The sequence below is a fragment of the Coturnix japonica genome, chromosome 4 (assembly GCF_054131305.1).
Source record: "Coturnix japonica strain WE chromosome 4, WE-NBRP24, whole genome shotgun sequence".
NCBI lineage: Eukaryota > Metazoa > Chordata > Aves > Galliformes > Phasianidae > Coturnix > Coturnix japonica.
Genome location: NC_140666.1, coordinates 78,741,290 through 78,749,423, shown reverse-complemented (window position 1 = coordinate 78,749,423; position 8,134 = coordinate 78,741,290). Strand labels below are relative to the sequence as shown.

The window sequence follows — 8,134 nt, the reverse complement described above, 5'->3', positions numbered from 1 at the left end:
ATTACTCTTCCGCTGAAGCAATCATTACAGAGAAATTTTTCATGATTTAGATTGTATCTTGAGAATGAGGATAACTGGATTTGCTCTGTTGCTATGTCTGAGATGTCTCACATTTCCAGTCCCAGAGCATTCCCGTAAGGGAGTGGGAGACTGCCCAGCTGTGAGCAAACCTATTTTCAAAGCTGGGTAAGTGCTAGAGAATCCCAGTTGCACAGTGATTATTCTGTCCCAATTGATAGGAGTAACATGGATTGCACGACTTAATTATCCTAAGTGCTATGATTCAACCTCAAGTTACCGTTTTGTGTGTAGCCAAGCTCCTCTAGAGCTCACATTCTGTTTGGTTGCCAAACTAGACTCCACTATACACTACTATTAAAAAAAATACTGAGTTGTTTCGTTGTGAAAGTAGGAAACTGTCATACAACATTATCTATCTAAAATCTGTAACATTTCCCAAAGGACTTTCCCAAAGTGTTTAACTGTTATAGTTGTGAAAAAAACACCCATAGAGACCAAAGAAGCAATTGTTGCAGACGGCTAGACCTAATGCACACTCATGATAAGTTCATATTAAACTCCATTAGGTGAGGCAGGTATGACAAATGGGGAAGAAGCATGCTTCATCTGCGAGTTTCATGGCAATTAAAATGAAACTGAAAGAAGGATGAGACTCACAGGTGCTCTCACAAGCAGCAGAACCTGTCCTTTTCTTGTCTCATCTGTTACATCACTGACCTTGCCCTTCCTCACCATTCTGCTTCCTTTTGACATCAATGCAGTAGTTCCTTTAGTTCAGACCTTTACAGTACTTCTCTTTTGGCCCCTGCCATACTACTAGCCTTTCCTTTTGAGCTGTACTCTCATTTCCTAGTCTGCACATTTCCCTCTGTTCATTTCATACTCTCCACTTGTGGTTTACTGTGGGTTACTTCATCCAGCACCTCTCCAATCCCTTAAACTAGCTCTCCCCTTACTACACATAAGCATATGCAGCTGCACATCCCCTTGTCAACTGTCCAGATACACTCTTCATGCTGGATACTAGAGAGAAAAGAAATGAAAGAACAAGGGAGAGTTTCAGGTGACAGTTCCTAATTATGTACCTCCCCACTTTCACTACTATTCGCTCTCAGCAGTGGCAGCCCCTGCATCTCCTCTGCCTTCTGAGGGGGCAAAACCAACAAGTACCTGTAGAGCCACATTCATACAGTGCAATATGAGCAGTGGAAATCTCCAGACTTCTGTGTTTCAGTGCACTTCATGTTACTCTACCTAGAAACCAATATGATTATTTAACATTTTATTTTAAATTGGATTTTGATAGTTTGATCTGACTATATGCTCCTTAGGGCCTTTCCAGTCAAGTAATTAACAGGAAAACATTCCCCATTTAAAGTCTTTGTAGATGTAGTCTTATTTCTTACTATGAAAAATTACTTTTGGATCAGAATCTAGACATCTTTTTTGATTATTTATCTAAAACTAAAAGCAGGAAATGATTCATTTGATTTCTGCCAATACTGGAGTGTTGCCACTTTTAGCTCAGGAAGAGTAGGCTTCCTTTGGCAGCCTTTGCTTGCGTGATGATGAATGAAGTTCTATGTTTAGTGCTAGCTAAAATTTTATGGAGTCTAAAAAAGAAATCTAAACATGTTATAGGGAGTGGACAAGTTTTTTTAGATAACTATACCATAAGTTTTCATGCTGTGTCACAGCAATACCTTCAATATATACATAGAGGAGGGATTCTTTCCAAAAAAAGATTTTAATACTTGAAAATGCACTATTTGTCATAATAAGCACATAATTCCCCCAAAGTGAGTGTGCACTCACAGTTACACTGCATAAAGAAAAACGTAAATACCCTTCCTTGTCTTAATGATATAGCACCCAAATTACACAGAGTCATTTGTCATTGAAAACCATAGACCACCATGGAAAGGGCAGTTATCCAGCACAATAAAACCTACTGTAGACCTAATCAGCAGCATCTACATACTAATGAACAGAAGTCTCAGAAGTCTTGACAATATAAATATTTGTCTGTGTTATAGTTCAATCAAGAGGAGGGAATGGTGTAGATATAGTACATGTGTATTTGGTGAAAGCACTCAAGTATACTTCCAAAAGTAATCATTAATTTTATACAAATTAGTCTCCCATTGTGTCTTACACTGTTGTTGACATTTGTCATTCAAGCAATGTCATTTTCAGTGTTTGAAAGTAATCAGGCATTTAACTAATTCAGGACTGTTTTACAAATATTTTTTACAGATTCAAAGTCATGTATTGTTCTTACCTGCATTTGCCTACCAGCTGCCTTTGTGATTTGTTGGAGCATTTTTCTGGAGCGTTTGATTTGATAACTTTCAAACAGCCTTCTGAAGTGGCACATTCTTTTGGATCAGTTCTCACACTGAGAACAGTTCCCTCACACATGCACCTCCAAGAGATTCCCCAGTAACCTTCTACCTCGTGATCATTCTGACTGGGATCAGGAAGATATTCCTGGACTAGTGGCTATTTTATATGTATCTAATTCTTAGAGTACTAGGCTAGTATGGAGCTGTGCAAAAAATAACACCCCATTACAGTAAACTTCTTTGCTTGACAAGCACATTAACATGATCAGTTAGTCTCTTCACATTAACCAAAAAAATGCCTCAGGAATATAAAACAATCTAGAACTGAAGACAATTCTTTACATTTCATGAAATTAACATAATTGCCTACAGTATTTTGAGTCTGTATTTTGTATGCCACATGAAAATTTACACATTGTTTTAGTGTCATACATAAAACCTTCCCAAATTATTATATCAATGAGATAAAATTCATGCACAGGTACTGACACTCATACAGTAATAGGATCATTTGAATTGGAAGGGATGCTTAGAGGACATCTAGTCCAACTCCCCTGCAATTAACAGGGATTTAGGTTAATCCACAGCTAGATCAGGTTGCTCAGAGACCTGTCCAGCCTGACCCTGAATGTCTCCAAGAACTATGACATCCACCACCTCTCTGGGCAACCTGTACAAGTGCCTAAGCACGCTTACTGTAAAAAACTTTATTTCTTTATATCCAGTCTAAAACTCCCCTCTTATAGTCTGAAACCACCTCCTCTTGTCCTATCCCAACAGACCATGCTTAACATCATCTAAATATCCTTATTTTTTGGTTTAGTTGAATTCATGTTTCCCAAATAAGTGGGAGTTCTGCATGTGTCATAAAGCAATCTCTAAAAGGGCAAACATTCATTTTTAAGAAAGCCTTTGGAGTTTGGCCTTTCAGCTACCTCCACAATGGAGAAAATATTCACTGCTGTTATACATACATATATATACATACATGCATATATGTATACATGCATATATATACACACATATTAGTACATACATACATACAAACAAATATATATATACATATATACATATATACTTATACATATATATATATATATAAGTGAACTGGTTCCAAAAGTCTTTGTCCCATTTCCTAACATGGACACTTTCAGATACCATGTGCACAGTCAGAATCCACATGGAATACCCCTCTGTCGTGTTGCTGAAAGTCAGAAACGCTCACCTCTCTGGTATGCAGACTGAAGAAGTCATGCAGAGTTGATCAAAACTGTTGGTGGACTTATGGTCATTCCCTACTGATGGAAAAACACAAACAAATTGAATACAAGGAAATCAATTGCTCCCTGAAGGCTCTGCTTTCCTCTCACCTCTTAACCTCTTTCTCCTCTCTGGCTGCCAGTCATTTTGAGTTTTCTCCTTTCTAACCTGAACTGCCACAGAATAGAGTCTTAATGGTCCATCACTTAACATTTTTTCAACCTCGTATTCAGAGTTCTCAGATAGCACTTTTCTTGAGCTGTACATCTGCAATTAAATCTGTTCATAACTCCATTTCCAACAGAGAGCAGTACACTGACATCCTCTATCTTAAGGTCCAATAGTCATATATTGTTTTATTTATGAAGTTAAATCAGATTTGTTTCACTTTAGTCTAAGGAAATAAGTGACCACCTAGTCTAAATTCAAACTTCAAAGTTCATCCTAACCCTCTATTTTGTACTTCAGACTCTGAGCACAACAGGACATTCCGCTTTCTTATAACTTCACCAGTTCTTACCTCTGTCTTCTAAATGCTTATCTCTGCTGGGAGTCTGCAATGGACTTATTTTTATTTTTATTTTCAAGATGGAATGGAAGAAAGGAGATATTTTCTTAGCTGTCTTCCTCAAATATCACTCTCTGAGGACATCAGAGGCTAAACATATTGAAGCTGCAAGATAACCTTTGAGAAAACCCTTTACTGCTTTTCCTGAAAATAGCTCTGCAAACTAATATTCAGTGATACAAAAAGATATATATGCCAACAACCTAAGCACGAAACTAAGTGACTGCAAATATACAAAACTAAATGATAAATTAAGTTGTCTTTACTTTAAGAATCTCAGTCAGTCGTATCAGCCAGTGGTGCCAATCACTTCTAACAATCACTTTTATTGACAGTGACTGACAAAGAAAATTCTCTGAAAATACTGGAATAAATACTGGAAATGTGTGCAGAAGAATTTTAGGGGCTATTCTGCCATTGTGAGGCCCCATTTGGAGTACTAAGTCCAAGCCTGGGGCCTTCAGCATGGGAAGGATGCAGAGCTACTGGAGTCCAGAGAAAGGCCACAAAGAAGGTCAAGGGGATGGAGCACCTCTCCTATGAAGACAGGCTGAGGGAGCTGGGCTTATATAGCTTGGAGAAAAGAAGGCTCCATGGAGATATAAATGTGGCCTTTGAGCTCTTGAAGGGAGACTACAAGCAGGAGGGGGACTGACTTTCTAAACAGTCTGATAGTGATAAGACAAGAGTGAATGGCTTTAAAGGAACAGAGGGTAGATTTAGGTTAGATACTAGGAAGAAATTTTTTACTCCACTGAAACACTGGAACAGACTGATGAGAGAGGTTATGGGTGCTTATGGAGGCATTCAGGGCCAGGTTGGATGGGGCCCTGGGCAGCCTGATCTGGTGGGTGGCAACACTAGCCATGGCAGTGGGTTGGAACTCATTGACCTTTAAGGTCCCTTCCAACCTAAGCCATTCTATGATTCTGTTACTAGATTAATGAAAATTAATCTTGGATGTTAGATAAGTAATTAAGTATTTTTTCATCAAAGTATGAAGCACTAAATACACTGGAAGAGGTATATTAGGTGACAGAATTTCTATGCTCTGTAAGTTTAACAGTTAGACATAAAACCTGAGAAAGTAAAATCCTTCTGGAGTCCTACAGTAACATTTTCACATAATCACAGAATCACAGAATGACCCAGGTTGGAAGGGACCTCAAGGATCATGTAGTTCCAACCCCCCTGCCTGGCAGGGCCACCAAACATAAACATTTTCTGTGAATATAAATTACCCTGAACAAAGACTTAAAAATGAAAAATGGCAAGCTTTAAACTACATACCAGAAACCTTATTCAGATAAGTAGCATTTTGAGAAGCAGCTTTATTCTACATACTATTCTTTACTATTCTAGCAGCTATATAAGATCTCACAAATAGAGAGAGCATTTTTACACCAATGACCTTGTCTGAGATTACATCATGTCTGTTTCTAAGAATGCTGACTATGGCCGTGATCTCTGTCATGTCTACTTGAAGATACGCTTCTGTTCTCTATCAATGACATGCCATCTGTGTTTGAACCTCAGAAAATTTGCTTCTTACTTCCATATTTACTGTCAAAGCACTGAAGCGGAGAACTGCAGTTAAGAGAAAAAATTTCCTTTGCTGATGTATCTAGCACATAAAAACAACAGTTTTCACAGTATAAACAAAAGACTAAATTCTGTACTGGTCATTCAAATAGCCTATTTGATCAGCTATAACCAATACACCCATGAACTATAGAGTCAAACTGTGTCTACAATACAACATCTATACGCTGAAGAATCAAATTTAGGAGCAGTATTCAGTTAATTTCAGCTACAGTATGCAAGAATTAAAATTATGAAATGATGACTGCTATTCTTATTTGCCATGTATACACATGATCTATCGTCCCAACTTCATTGCAAGCTAGAAAAGTATGCAAAGTAGTCTGCTGATTTCAAGATTTCTTGTGTTTTCTATTATCTTACTAATGTCTAAATTTCCATCAGTGGGATGAAAGCACAGGGAAAAAGAAAGATGGTAGCAGTATGCAACCTGTAAAAGCTACTTTGGGAGGACAGTGGTTATGACATCATACTCTTTTGCAGTCAGCAGATGTTTCAGTAGTGTGGAAAATATTTGCTTTAGGTGAGATCAGAGGGTATTCATTTACTGGCCTCATTAAAAACTAACTGCACGTGTGTCTATTTTTATGCAGAACAAATTCTTCAAGAAATGAGACTGCAGCCTGTCTTGTGAGCTTAATGCCTTTAAACTCATAGTCTAGGATAAAAGTCCTGCAGTTTCACTGAGGAACTCAGTGAAAACCAAGATCAAGAAAAAATACAAAGAAAAACTCATAGCCTGAAAGAAATAAACACTCCCTCCATAATAACAGTTTTTCTTATGTGAACAGACTTCTGTGTTTTGGGTGTTGTTTTTTTGTTTATTTGTTTGGTTGGTTGTTTGGTTTTTGATAAGATGAAAGAAGGCTGATCAATCAATATGACTATGACATGAACTGTTGTTTTACACAGTGGTTTCAAAGCTTTTCAAGGCCTAGAAACATCTTCATTCCTTCTTTTTAATTTAGTTTCTGAAATTTTCTTTTTTTTTGATTGTAGAATCACTCAGACTACACAGGAGACCAAGCTGATGTAAGACTGAACAACTCTTTGCTGTACTGATCTTCAAGTGAGTAAATCAACAAAAACTAATGAAAACATCCCATGCTTATTCAAAGCTGTTTCTCTACCTGAAGCTCCAAAAACTGAGGGTACATGAAATTGTTTTTCCTTTTTTTTTTTTTTTTTTTTGATAAAATTCTTGATTAGGAATTATTTTTTACCTTCTTCTATGCAGACCGAAATGCTTTCACATAAATAGGGATTTTACAGATTTAGTTACAGTCTTCCTCCAGAAAAATTATTGAAACCATTGGCACTGCAGTAGGCTTTGTCATGATTCACCACGCTGTTTGGTTAGGTTTTCTTCCAGCTCTGAAGGAAAAGATCATCCCTAGTAGAAAATGAAACCGTTATTTTCCTTACAAAATAAAGGAAACATGGAAATTGCACACCCATCCTCACTTAAATTCAGACATAACGAAAGTTTAATTCTTCGGCTGTGATCACTGAGCCATCATTCCTAAGGGAGGGCAGATGGTTTCCCACTGAGAAACCCTGCTTGCAAAGTAGGGTTACTTTTTTAGACTTAGATGGCTTGTAGTAAGCATTAAAAGCAGCACAGCTACCATTTCCCAGGACTCTTTCCTCTCGCTTTCCTTCCAAGACAACGTTTTCCTCCCACTTCAGGGCTACATTCCTCTAAGGAGTCTTTCTATGCTGACTCAGAACAGTTTAAAAGGGGCACTTATGGAAAACCAACAAATAAATAAACAAACATGCTTAGCATGCAGTCCATAAATACAAAGGCATTTCCCCACATGTAACAAACACAAAAGCTATAGAAGCACCAAGGGAGGCCTGAATAAGAGAAGTATTTTTAGCTTCCTGTACAGGTAAGACTTTCACATCTTGTGATAAAAAGAGAAAACTGAAGTTCTTTAATATGTTCCAGGTTGTTCTTTTAGAGTGACTTCTGATGAGTGGGAGCACTTGGAACTGCTATGTAGATTCTTCATGGCTACACATCTGCTTGCTGACTGTGATTGTGGTGGACCTGGTATTAACCTGAAGCACTGGATGACTAAAATAAAATATAGTAATAAATAATACTCCTTCGGTCTATGTTGAATTTTGCTATCCTACAACCCTTAGGACTGCAGCCTACCACATTCCTCCATCTGAAGAAAAGTACTTACTTTTTCACAAGTTCAACTTTCCCTTCCAGCTAAATGTGAAACAGCTTATGTATGCATGTTAAAATAGCCCTTCTCATCTGGGAATTTTGGAGAACTGAAAGGTATCATAGAGGCAATTCATGATGATGGGTTTTACTGTC

At 37.6% G+C, this 8,134-nt stretch overlaps 1 long non-coding RNA gene across 1 annotated transcript; it reads left to right on the top strand.

The window, feature by feature from the left end:
* The first annotated feature begins 749 nt into the window (after positions 1-749).
* LOC107313888 (uncharacterized) lies at positions 750-7,863 on the top strand. Its single transcript, XR_001555245.3, has 3 exons — positions 750-1,084; positions 6,796-6,865; positions 7,751-7,863. It is a non-coding gene; the product is annotated as an uncharacterized LOC107313888 (long non-coding RNA).
* The last annotated feature ends 271 nt before the right edge of the window (positions 7,864-8,134 follow it).